General features: G+C 40.9%; 1 protein-coding gene across 2 annotated transcripts in view; it reads right to left on the bottom strand.

The window, feature by feature from the left end:
- The window catches only part of LOC149459186 (beta-galactoside alpha-2,6-sialyltransferase 1-like), a 70,179-nt gene extending 67,129 nt beyond the window's left edge, over positions 1-3,050 (bottom strand). For both annotated transcript variants that reach the window (XM_089681552.1, XM_089681554.1), the window contains exon 1: positions 2,959-3,050. The gene's annotated coding sequence lies outside the window, so the exon portion shown is untranslated. The remainder of the gene's footprint in view (positions 1-2,958) is intronic.
- Between the last annotated feature and the right edge of the window lie 9,290 nt (positions 3,051-12,340).

Raw genomic sequence — 12,340 nt, 5'->3', positions numbered from 1 at the left:
CCCTTGGCCAACTGATACACTCCCACGGCTTCAACTACCACCTCTATGCCGATGACACACAAATCTACCTCTCTACCCCTTGCCTCACCCCTTCAGTCTCCGCCCGAATCGCCCACCTGCTGAACGATATATCAGATTGGATGTCACTCCACTTCCTCAAACTAAACCTTTCCAAAACCGAGCTCCTAGTTTTCCCCCCAGCCCATCCCCCCCCTAACCTCTCCATCACGACCAATAATGCCATCATCAGTCCCTCCCCGCAAGCCAAAGTTCTAGGTGTCACTCTAGACTCCAATCTGTCCTTCCAGCCCCATGTCCAATCAATGGGAAATTGATGCAGGCTCCACCTCCGCAACATCTCCAAAATAAATTAGTTCCTAACCCCAGACACTACTAAACAACTCATTCACTCCCTTATTATCTCACGACTCGACTACTGCAACTCGCTCCTCACCGGCTAACCTCATCACAGACTATCCCCACTACAGTCTATCCTGAACTCTGCGGCCAGACTCATCCACCTTACCAACTTCTCCGTATCCGCCACCCCCCTCTGTCAGTCCCTCCACTGGCTTCCGATTGCCCAACGCATAAAATTCAAACTTCTAAAACTGACGTACAAAGCTATTCATAATACTGCCCCAAACTACCTCACCGACCTGATATCCAAATACCACCCAAAACGTACTCTTCGCTCCTCACAAGACCTCCTACTCTCTAGCTCCCTGGTCTCCTCCTCCCATGCCCGACTCCAGGACTTCTCCAGGTCTTCCCCCATCCTCTGGTGCTCACTACCCCAATCCATCAAACTGTCACCTACCTTCCTCACCTTTAGGCGCACCCTGAAAACCCATCTCTTCAGGGAAGCCTACCCTGCCCTCACCTAACTGATGAGCTCCTCCACTCCTCCTACCACTCCATCCCTCACAGCGATTTCCTCCTGTATCACTTTCCCCTCCCTCCTAGATTGTAAGCTCCAAGGAGCAGGGCCCTCGAACCCCTCGTGTATTGTATTGTTACTGTATTGTCTCATGTACTGTCTCCCAGTATAATGTACAGCGCTGAGCAAACTTTTTATATAAATATTGAATAATAATATTATTAATAATATTATCCTATAATCACCAATCTTCTACTTTCCCTACTCCAAAAAATTTAATTTGCCTTTTTATGAATTCATATGGAATGCTCAAGTATTAAATAAAACACTTTAAAATGACAAACTCGCAACCCTTCCGATGGAACAATGTTGGCTGTAATAGATGGGAATCAAAACTATCACCCCAAATAACATGCTGCAATATAGCAAATACTTATAGGGAGATATATAAAATATAAATAGCTGCTATTAGGGAGCAACAGGTAGTGCCTTAGACAGACTAATGATGCGGAGGTCCTCTCTGATACGCGTTCCTGAATGAGCACTGCAGCTGACATCACACCAAAGGATGGGACTTTGTTGGATGGAGCTTGACTGCTGTCATCTTCCTAGTGGGACTTTCCTTCTCCACACACTAAAGCAGTTCAGTATCCCCTACTGTCTTCCCTGGCCAGGGCTTACAGACTGCTGCAGGAGACTGGTTTCTCTGTATAGCAATTTAATAAATCTATCTATTGCTAATTTACTATAATATTGGCTCCTGTTTGTTTCTGCTTGTATCTTTACAAGTATTATACAGCAGCACAACTTTTCTAATTAGTCCATTTGTTTCAGAAAAATAGTGTACATTTAGAACAGCTGTTACATTTCACCTCCCCACATAGACCCATAGGCTTTGAAGCTCAACAGCCAGGCAACTAATATTCTTCAATGAAGATCAGCAATAGCAACCCCCATATTTCTTAGTAAAGCTGGTCATGGACGATTTTGATTTTGGAATGTTCATTCAATTTTTTAATAGGTAATGGCGTCAAACTGATAATTATTTTTGACTCTAGTGTAAAAATTGAAGGGCAGGGTGGACATTTTTTTTTTCAAGCAACAAAATTATAACCATGAATGTGGTTTTCATTTTGGAAATTCTATTCATTCAAAAATAACATTTTTAAAAGCAAACAATCCTGTTCAAACATCATTTGTCAAGTCTCTGATGGGATTGTCAAATGGAATGACAAGATTTTTTGCATTAACATTCATAAGAAAATCTACTAGGGTATGGCCAGCTTAAAGTTTTCCTGCTAGTATCAGGAGCAATTTAAAATAGATCAGGAGCAAATGAAAATAATAATAAAGAGAATGAAAAAAAATAACAATCCATAATAAAATAAAGCTTCAGTTCAGTACATATTACATACAATAACATAATGATGGCATGGCTAAAAATATTCTTGTTGGAGAAGTAGACATTACTAGAAAATGACCGTGAGATACAATTGTAAAGACATTCAAAATAATAAATCCATTTTAGTAATTTGAAACTATATTATGCCAACCAAAAGAGAGAGATGGGGTAAAGCCTATTCTATTCACACAAGTTTAAAAATATAATTCGACCAGTCCAAGAACAAAGGCAAAATGGGTCCAATAAACGGAATATTGGACTGCCACTGGGACATCACAAAAGTGGCATATTTGCCTCTAGTATAAACACTTGCATTGATATGCAGTACACCTTTCACCTAATACACCTTTCACACAATAAACTCCTCCTGCTTTGTGGGGTTGATTTTCTAAAGCTGAATGCTCATTTGCAAAATAAAAGTTGATGAACAATTTGAACTTGTGTTCAGTTTGAATACTCAGCCATGTATGGGAAAAGTAAGAAAAACAGAAGTAGATTGTTGCTTCTCCTTTTTTACTAAACACTTTGCAAAAGTAAAAATTCACGCTTTAAAATTAATAGTGGCAGTTTATTAAATAAGTCTCAAAGTGCAGCAGAATGTGTGGCTGGAAACATACACTGACGTGCCTTACTGCAATAATTAGCTATATAAAAATTAACGCACACATGAACTTACCAGACCTACAAAGAGATTTCTGACTTGTCTGTGTGATTGAATTCTGAGCATGCTTTTCCGTTTAGTTCAACTGTACCAGCCTCAAGACTGACGTTTCCAGTACAACCACTGGGAGGGCCAGAAGCTAACTTTGTGTCATACTAGGAACACAGAAGTATTTTTAACATGAGCAGAGTGGGAGGCGAGACGCACATGCTAGGCAGATAACAGGTGGGCACACTTTGTAGGGCTCAGACCTGGCACTGGGAGCACTGCCTGCCATATAGCAATACACAACTATTATAAGAAATAAGAGGGATTGTTACCGTTCTCTGTATTGAAGAATGAAATAAACCTACGGTCCCTACGGTTGAATGATGCCGGTTTGCATAGTGCTTTCAGCAGTGTTGCATAGTATGAAATATATCCTCTTACAAAACAATTTACATATGTTTCCTGTGAGGGAGCTAGTACTTGAAAGCCCTACTCACAAAGAGGAAGAATACATTGCTATTAGAGATGAGCGAATTATTCAAAAATTCGATTCGGCTGATTCGCCGAATTTGCGGAATAAATTTGATTCGATGCTAATTTATTCGCTGCGAATTTAACTTATTAAAAGGGTTTCTAGGCTTCAGAGAGCCTTTATATTAGTGCAGAACACTGTACCTTTAATTTAAATGCCCTTGGAGTCTGCTGGGGAAGAGAAATAATACTGTCAGTATGACATGCAGATGAGTGCCGTCGATCTTAGAATCACCGCACACTTCACTCATTTGGGCAGTCACGGGGCCAAAACCAGAGTGTGGAGCCACAGTGGCGGTGGAGGCAGCAGCAATGGGAGGCCATACAGCACCCTATGACAAAATGGAACCCACCAGCAGTGTGAGGAGACCTGAAAGTGGCACATGGCAGAGTGTGGCGATGGAGACAGCAGCAATGGGAGGCCGTACAGGGACCCATGAGACACTCTGGACCTGGCAGCAGCATGAGGAGGCGGTACAGGGGCCCATGACAGATTACGGGCCTGGCAGCAGCATGAGGAGTCGGTACGGGGGCCCATGGCAGATTACGGGCCTGGCAGCAGCATGAGGAGGCGGTACAGGGGCCCATGGCAGAGTGGCGAAGCGTAAGCAGCTTAAATTGAAGGCCATACAGAGGCCTATGTTAAAATGTGCCCCCAGCAGCAGTGTGGGGAGACGACTATCAAGAGTCCAATGGCAGAGTGGCGGAGCAGAAGCAGCTTCAATTGAAGGCCATACACAGGCCTAGGTTAAAAAGTCCCCCCAGCAGCAGCGTGGGGAGACGACTATCAAGAGTCCAATGGCAGAGTGGCGGAGCAGAAGCAGCTTCAATTGAAGGCCAATAGTGGTTGTGAAGCAGAAAGTCAGTTTATTGTACACAATCGGTCAATTGCAGCTTGCCGTTGGCTGGAAACTGTACGTTTGTGTCACTGGAATACACTAATCACCCAAAAAATATTACCGCCAGCCGGCGTGTAAATGGATTTAACTCTTTGAACGTACAATAGTGGTTGTGAAGCAGAAAGTCAGTTTATTTTGCACAATCGGCAAACTGCAGCACCAACTGTGCACGACAGCCACCAAAAGAAAAAAAGGGTGTATGTCACTTTAAATTTTCGATTCTTTGATAGCTGTGGCCCTAAGTAACGATTCTGTGTCCCTGAGTAACGATTCTGTGTCCCTGAGTAACGATTCTGTGTTCCTGAGTAACGATTCTGTGTCCCTGAGTAACGATTCTGTGGCCCTAAAGTCTCTGTGGCCCTAATGCAGGCCATAGATGGGTCGAAAATCGGCCGATTTTTCGGCCGAAAATAAAATCGGCCGATTTTCGGATCGTTAGTGGGCTATTTGGTCGGCCGTTTTTCGGTATTTTGGCCGTTTTTTTTTCTGTAAAGTTGGAAAAAAAATCGTCCGATTTTGCCGATCGGCCGATTTTCGCGGCAATAGTGGGCAAATCGGACGATTTTTTGCCGATAAAAAATCTGCGCATGAGCAGTGACCTGCAAGAGGAAGAAAAAAAGAAGAAGAGGAAGAGGATGAAGAAGAGGATGAAAAGGAAGAGGATGAGGAAGAAGAGGATGAGGAAGAAGAGGATGAGGAAGATGAGGATGAGGAAGAAGAATAGGAGGAGGATGAGGAAGAAGAGGATGAGTATGAGGAAGAAGAAGAAGAAGATGAAGAAGAAGAAGAAGATGAAGAAGAAGAGGATGAAGAAGAAGAAGAAGAAGAAGAGGATGAAGAAGAAGAAGAAGAAGAGGAAGAAGAAGAGGAAGAAGAAGAAGAGGAATAGGAAGAGGAAGAAGAAGAAGAGGAAGAAGAAGAAGAAGAAGAAGAAGAAGAGGAAGAAGCAGAAGAAGAGGAAGAGGAAGAAGAAGAAGAGGAAGAGGAAGAGGAAGAAGAGGAAGAGGAAGAAGAAGAGGAAGAAGAAGAAGAGGAAGAGGAAGAGGAAGAAGAAGAAGAGGAAGAGGAAGAGGAAGAGGAAGAAGAAGAAGAAGAAGAAGATGAGGAAGAAGAAGAAGAGGATGAGGATGAGGAGGAAGAAGAAGAAGAAGAAGAAGAAGAGGATGAGGGTGATGAAGAAGAAGAAGAGGATGAAGAAGAGGATGAGGATGAAGAAGAAGAGGATGATGGTGAGGAAGAAGAAGGAGAAGAAGAAGAGGATGAGGATGATGAAGAAGACGAAGAAGAAGAAGAGGAGGATAAGGATGAAGAAGAGGATGAGGATGAAGAAGAGAATGAGGATGAAGAAGAGGATGAGGATGAAGAAGAAGAAGAGGAAGAGGATGAAGAAGACGAAGAAGAAGAAGAGGATGAGGATGAGGATGAAGAAGAAGAAGAGGATGAGGATGAAGAAGAAGAAGAGGATGATGGTGAGGAAGAAGAAGAAGAAGAAGATGAGGATGAAGAAGAAGAAGAAGATGAGGATGAGGAAGAAGAAGAAGAAGAGGATGAGGATGAGGAATAAGAAGAGGATGAGGATGAAGAAGAAGAAGAAGAAGAAGAAGAAGAGGATGAGGATGAGGAAGAAGAAGAAGAGGATGAGGATGAAGAAGAAGAAGAGGATGAGGGTGAAGAAGAAGAAGAAGAAGAGGATGAGGATGAAGAAGAAGAAGAGGATGAGGATGAAGAAGAAGAGGATGAGGATGAAGAAGAAGAAGAAGAAGAGGATGAAAAAGAAGAAGAGGATGAGGATGAAGAAGAGGATGAGGATGAAGAAGAAGAAGAAGAAGAAGAAGAAGAAGAGGATGATGGTGAGGAAGAAGAAGAAGATGATGAGGATGAGGATGAAGAAGAAGAAGAAGATGATGAGGATGAGGATGAGGATGAAGAAGAAGAAGAAGAGGATGAGGATGATGAAGAAGAAGAGGATGAGGATGAAGAAGAAAAGGATGAGGATGAAGAAGAAGAGGATGAGGATGAAGAAGAGGATGAGGATGAAGAAGAAGAAGAAGAAGAAGAAGAGGAAGAGGATGAGGATGAAGAAGAAGAAGAGGATGAAGATGAAGAAGAAGAAGAAGAAGAAGAAGAAGATGAAGAAGAAGAAGAAGAAGAAGAAGTAGGATGAAAATAAGAAGAATTCCAGTCCAGCAAAAAGTGTATCTGCAGAGAGCTCCGCTATTTCTGACAGTTCTCTGACAGTTCCTTCACATTTACAGCGGTTGAAACATTGTATCTATTTGTTTCCGAATAAAAACATCTGTATCCTAAATGGAAACAAATAGATACAATGTTTCAACCGCTGTAAATGTGAAGGAACTGTCAGAGAACTGTCAGAAATAGCGGAGCTCTCTGCAGGGACACTTTTTGCCGGCTGTAGAAGGGATGAAAATCGGCCGATCGGGGAAAATTCGATTCGTGCATCCGAAGTTTGCTAATTTTCGGATTCGGCGCGAATCGAATTTTTCCTAATATTCGAAACGAATTCCACTTCGTCATGTTCGATTCGCTCATCTCTAATTGCTATCTATTTGTAATGTACAACAAAGTACCTTTTTAATTCACCCTTGTTTTTGGGAGGGTTTTAGACCTTTTATAAGAAAAACATTTTCCCACAGTAAATTATAAAATATTTACAATAAAACAGTACAGCAAAAAAAAAAAATCTGTGCAGTTAGTGCATGCATTTTTCCGTGGATTTGTGTACAAGAATAGAAAAAGTGAACTTTTTTTTTTTATGATCTGATTTTCATATTTCTGGCTAATGGTAGAGAAGAAACATTCTAGATAGAGATTTTCTATGCAGCAAGTGCACCCACACAAGCATTTTGTCTTTTGGTGCAGTTTATTTATCTGCTGCATTGAAAATCTCTGCATTAAAACCTATATGAAAATGCATGTCAAGTAAAAAAAATCCTATTTACTGTTAAGGTTATAATTCACCATTTTTATGGACTGAAAATCAGTGTACTTTTGAAAACAGAACATTCTGCATTTGTGCACGTTAAAGCTACCATTTCATCACAAAAATACTTAAAAGCGACAGCACCCTGTGAAAGAAGGGTTATACTTGCTCATCTCATTGGCAGGATGTTAATTCTTCACTCTCTTCCAGAAATTCAGTGTCAATACTATCTGACATCATCCCTGTGGTTCATACCACCATGCCCAAGCCCACTACAGTACACAGAAATGACATAGGGATTAGCTGTAGGAACAACAAAATCCAGCAGGGAATAGGCTGTCTGACACATTTTGGATAGCAGCAGCACCTGAAGCTCTTCAAATATAAGTACTGTATATAAAGCTCCAGGTTTGCTATCCTAGTGACATAAAGTTTAAAGTGGTTCCTTCAAGGTTTTTAAAGTCTAGATTGAAAAGAATTTAACTGGCAAAATCCAGATCAGTGAAATCAACATGATGCACATGATACTTCCTTTCAGCAATGCATGGGTGGAAACAGACCTATTAGATACAACAGTGTGATAAAACTTATGTAAATGTTCAACAAGCATGAATGTGTGAGTCCATAGCATGAATATGCGGTATGTCCATGCAATGCAAAACAACATGTTTACTGTAAAATCCAAAAAGAGGGAACCTTCAAAAACAAGAGGCTGTTAAGGCACTGTGCTAAAAAAACAAAACATGAATTGCATCTAAAATTACATTTAATAAAGTCCATTAAAATGGTGGACCATCTGTTCCACCAATTAGTAAATGCATTTATAAAACATAACCAACAAATCACATAGTAAGATTTGACGATTCCATATCCCGCTGTTAACTATGACGCGTTTCGCAGTCCATCTGCTTCTTCAAAGGCTTTGTGGGGGTCATCTACAAAGACATGTACATAATTTCACAGTAACGGATATTACAACCATTAATTCACATTTCATAAATAATTTTGTTGAAACTCTTACCACAATGTTCACTTAAATAACAAGATTTTGTTTTTAGGCTTATTTTCCTTTATTTCACCTGGTGATCCAGCCAGTAACACACCTCCTGTCTTAAAGTGTCTGCATTGTGGATGAAGTAGTAAAGCAGACACCTTTTGACAGCAGCATTGTCAGTATGGGGACAGGGTAATGCTAGACTAGCAGATTTAGATGGAGTTAGCTTATAAAGTGTTAGCTGGAAGCCAGCTTCAATTTGTTAGTTGTTTTCCTTTTGGGATAAAGATTTTTCATAAATTAAAACTGACCATTGTATATGTAGCACCCTCCTAGTTGGCTAGGGTGAGCTAGATTCTATTTGTTAGGGATGAGTAGCAGCCTGGGTGTAATAGGTAGCAGGGGTCAAATTTTGGTCAGAGCTGAGAGGCTCTTCAGACCAGCCCTCTGGAATTGCCCCGTTTTAGAACTTTGAAGAAAGGTCTATAAGCAGTGGGTGGATCTGAGAAGTGGCTGGCCTGTACTCTTTAAAGGATCCAGGCCAATCCCCAACAGGAGGCTTGGCAGGGGGCTAGAACAATCTTTAAGAGTAACTGAGCATGCTCAGCTGCAGGAGAGTGAGAAAGGAGTCAGGTGCAAGATGTGAGAGAGGATGAGATGCAGGAGCCTGTGAGGGGGCCCAGATGGGAGGGGGGCTCACCTCCAGGCAGAGGGACCTTGGAAGGAGGAAAGCTTGGGACTTCACCAGCCACCTGAGAGAGAACCACCTGTGTGGCAGGGAAGGAGCTACTCAGCTAGAAGGCCTGGTAGCAGCCACCAACCCGCTGGTGACACAGAAGAGGGACCAGGTAAGTAGACCTACACCCCCTGGGCCAGCAAGGGGAAAGAGGCACTCTGGTGGGAAACTAGCTTTTTACCCAGGATTGTTCACACTGCAGTGGCAGGCACTGGATCCTCTGCTCAGGGATTCACCCAGTACAGCTGGATGAGGATTCATCTGGGGTCTGGGGCAGTACTGTGGGAGATGCTGCCTAGCTCTTCAGTAGAATTTTTGCTGTAAAGACTTGTTCATAGTTGTTACTGACACAGTTAGTCTGGCTGAAAAAAAGACAAATGTCCATCCAGTTCAACCATAAACAAAAAGAAGTTTGTCCTCTGTTGCCATTGTCTTTGGGCATCCCATACACCCCTCACCCCATCCAAGTTATAATTCCTCTAATAAAACTTTAAAACAAAGCTCAAGGACTGATTACTGTCTCCTGATGCAAGTCTGAAAGAAATATGTTACCTGGCTGTAAAGGACTATAGGGGGACCCAACTTAGGCAGCTCCCAAGGGGGTAGTGCTACATATATACCCCTATCACTGGTGGTTTGTCTCAACCCACCGACTGTTACTCTGTCTGGAAAACTTGATATGTTAAAGTAAGCTGAAAAATAACAGACTTACTGGCTGGATTACTAGGTGAAAATAAAGGCGCCTAAAAAAAGAAAACTAATGCAGCCACCTCATCCAAATTAGCTGCAGGATTGCTTTTACAAGCAGCGGGAGACTATGCCCCCCTCCCCCGCTGCCTTCCACGGCCTTCTCGGGCAGTCCCGTGCCTTTGGGGGAACCTGAGAATGCAGCCATTGTTTCTGCCAGCTGACCATAGAGCTGAATGGTGCCAATCATCTCTATAGCCTAAGAAATCGGAAGCTACGAGCATTTCATCACTTCAGTTTCGCAGGATATAAACAGCGCCATTTGTAAATTGGGAAAGCATTTGATCACACTGATCTTGGCGAGATTAGATAATGTAAGGGCAGAGAAGATATCTAGAGTCTGATAGACCCCAGATTTCTCAAAAAAGAATATATGACAATGCCCATTGAAGTTTATAAGGGATATCTGCATTCCATACAATAGCATTAAAAGTGATTAAAAAAAAACATGAAAGGGACAGTGTAAAAATAATGAGTGTTGACCCTGTGCCGGTATATAAACAGCGGTTGCACCATGCATGTGAGGTATCGCAACGAACGTCAGATCAAAGTCAGTAATTCTATCACTAGACCTCCTCTGTAAATCTAAAATGGTAGCTTGTAAAGGCTTTTAAATTGTTGCCTATGGACATTAAAAATGTTTGCAGTTTCTCGCTATTGCACGGAGCATGTGCATTTTTAAAGCATGTCATGTTTGATATCCATTTACTTGGCATACCATCATCTTTTAAATTATACCAAATAATTGGCCAATATATTGTGTTTTTGTGCATTAAAAGTAAAAAAGTGTATTTTTTGCAAAAAATCTGCGTTTGAAAAATCGCTGCGCGAGTACTATGTGACATAAAAAATTGCCGCATGTACCATTTCATTCATTAGAGTGTCTGCTTTAAAAAATATATAATGTTTGGGAGTTCAAAGTAATTTCCTAGCAAAAAATACAGATTTTTTTCAAGGGAACAAAGTGTCAGAAAAGGCTTGGTATTCAGCTGGTTAGAAGAGTTTATGATGTGTGGCATAAACTTCTAATTCTGGGCATAGACGACCCCTTTTTGGAAAGTAGACACCACAAACTATTTGCTGAGAGGCATGTTGAGTCAATTGAAGAATTTTTTTTTAAATGACAAAAAAAAAATATATATATATATAGATAGATAGATAGATAAATAGATAGATAGATAGATAGATAGATTTTTTTTTTTTTTTTTTTTTTTTACACAAAATTGTCTCTTAAATGATTTATTGCTCACACATGCCATGGGTATATGTGGAATTACTCCCCAAAATACATTCTGCTACTTCTCTCGAGTGTGGGGGTACCACATGTGAGACTTTTTGGCAGTCTACCCAAGTACAGGACCCCAAAATCCAATAAGCTCCTTCAGGCTTTTAAAGGGCTTTATTTCCTCATTACACTTCCTGACTACCTATCACAGTTTAGGAGGCCCTGAAATACTAGGATAGGTCCAAACCCCCCAAATGACCCCTTTTTGGAAAGTAGACACCCCAAAGAATTTAATAAGAAGCATGGTGTTTTGCAGATCTTGTTTGTTGCCACAAGTTTTTTGAAAATGAAGAAAGAAAACAAAAACATATTTTTTCTTTCCTTTTTTATATTTCTAAACCTTGTAAGAAAAAATGAGACCTGCAAAATACTTACCATGCCTCTTTTGACACCTTTGACACCTTGTGGGGTCTACTTTCCAAAAAGGTGTCATTTGGGGGGGGGGGGGTGGGGGTGCTATCCTGGCATTTCAGGGCCTCCAAAACTGATGGGTAGCGAGGAAGTGAAATGAGGAAGTTACGCACCTTCAGCCTGTCAAAGTAGTCATTGGATTTCAGGCTCCTGTATGTGGCTAGGATCCCAAAAAGTCTCACACATGTAGTATCCCCATACTTGGTGGAAGTAGCAGAATGTATTTTGGGGTGTAATTCCACATATACCCATGGCTTGTGTGAGAAATATATCATTTAAATGACAACTTTGTGTAAAAAAAACAAAAATGTTTTTGTCATTTTCCAAAAACTTGTGTAAAAAAAAAAAAAATCTTCCATGGACTCAATATGCCTCTCAGCAGCAAGCTTAGGGTGTCTACTTTCTGAAAAGGGGCCATTTGGGGGTGTTTCTACTGTCCTGGTATTTTAGAACCTCAAGAAATGTGTTGGGCAGTCAGAAAGTAAAAGCTGTATAAATTCCATTATCTATACCATAGTTAGTAGAAGCTATAACTTTCACACAAAGCAATAAATATACACTTATTGGGATTTTTTAACCATAAACATGTAGAAGAATACATTTTGGCCTAAATTTCTAATGACATTTTTGAGTTTTTTTGATATTTTTTATGATAGAAATATCATTCATTTTCAAAAAAGTTTTTGTTTATAGCGCCAAAAAAAAAACACGCAGAGGTGATCAAATACCACCAAAAGAAATCTCTGTTTGTGTGAAAAAAAGGACGTAAATTTCATTTATGTACCATATTGCATGACCACACAATTGTCAGTTAAACTAGTGCAGCGCTGTATAGCAAAAAAATGGCGTAAATTGCACAATCTAT

The sequence above is a fragment of the Staurois parvus genome, unplaced genomic scaffold, assembly GCF_062004578.1.
Source record: "Staurois parvus isolate SC_StPar_1 unplaced genomic scaffold, SC_StPar_1.0 ptg000270l, whole genome shotgun sequence".
NCBI lineage: Eukaryota > Metazoa > Chordata > Amphibia > Anura > Ranidae > Staurois > Staurois parvus.
This window is presented reverse-complemented; position numbering and strand designations above follow the sequence as displayed.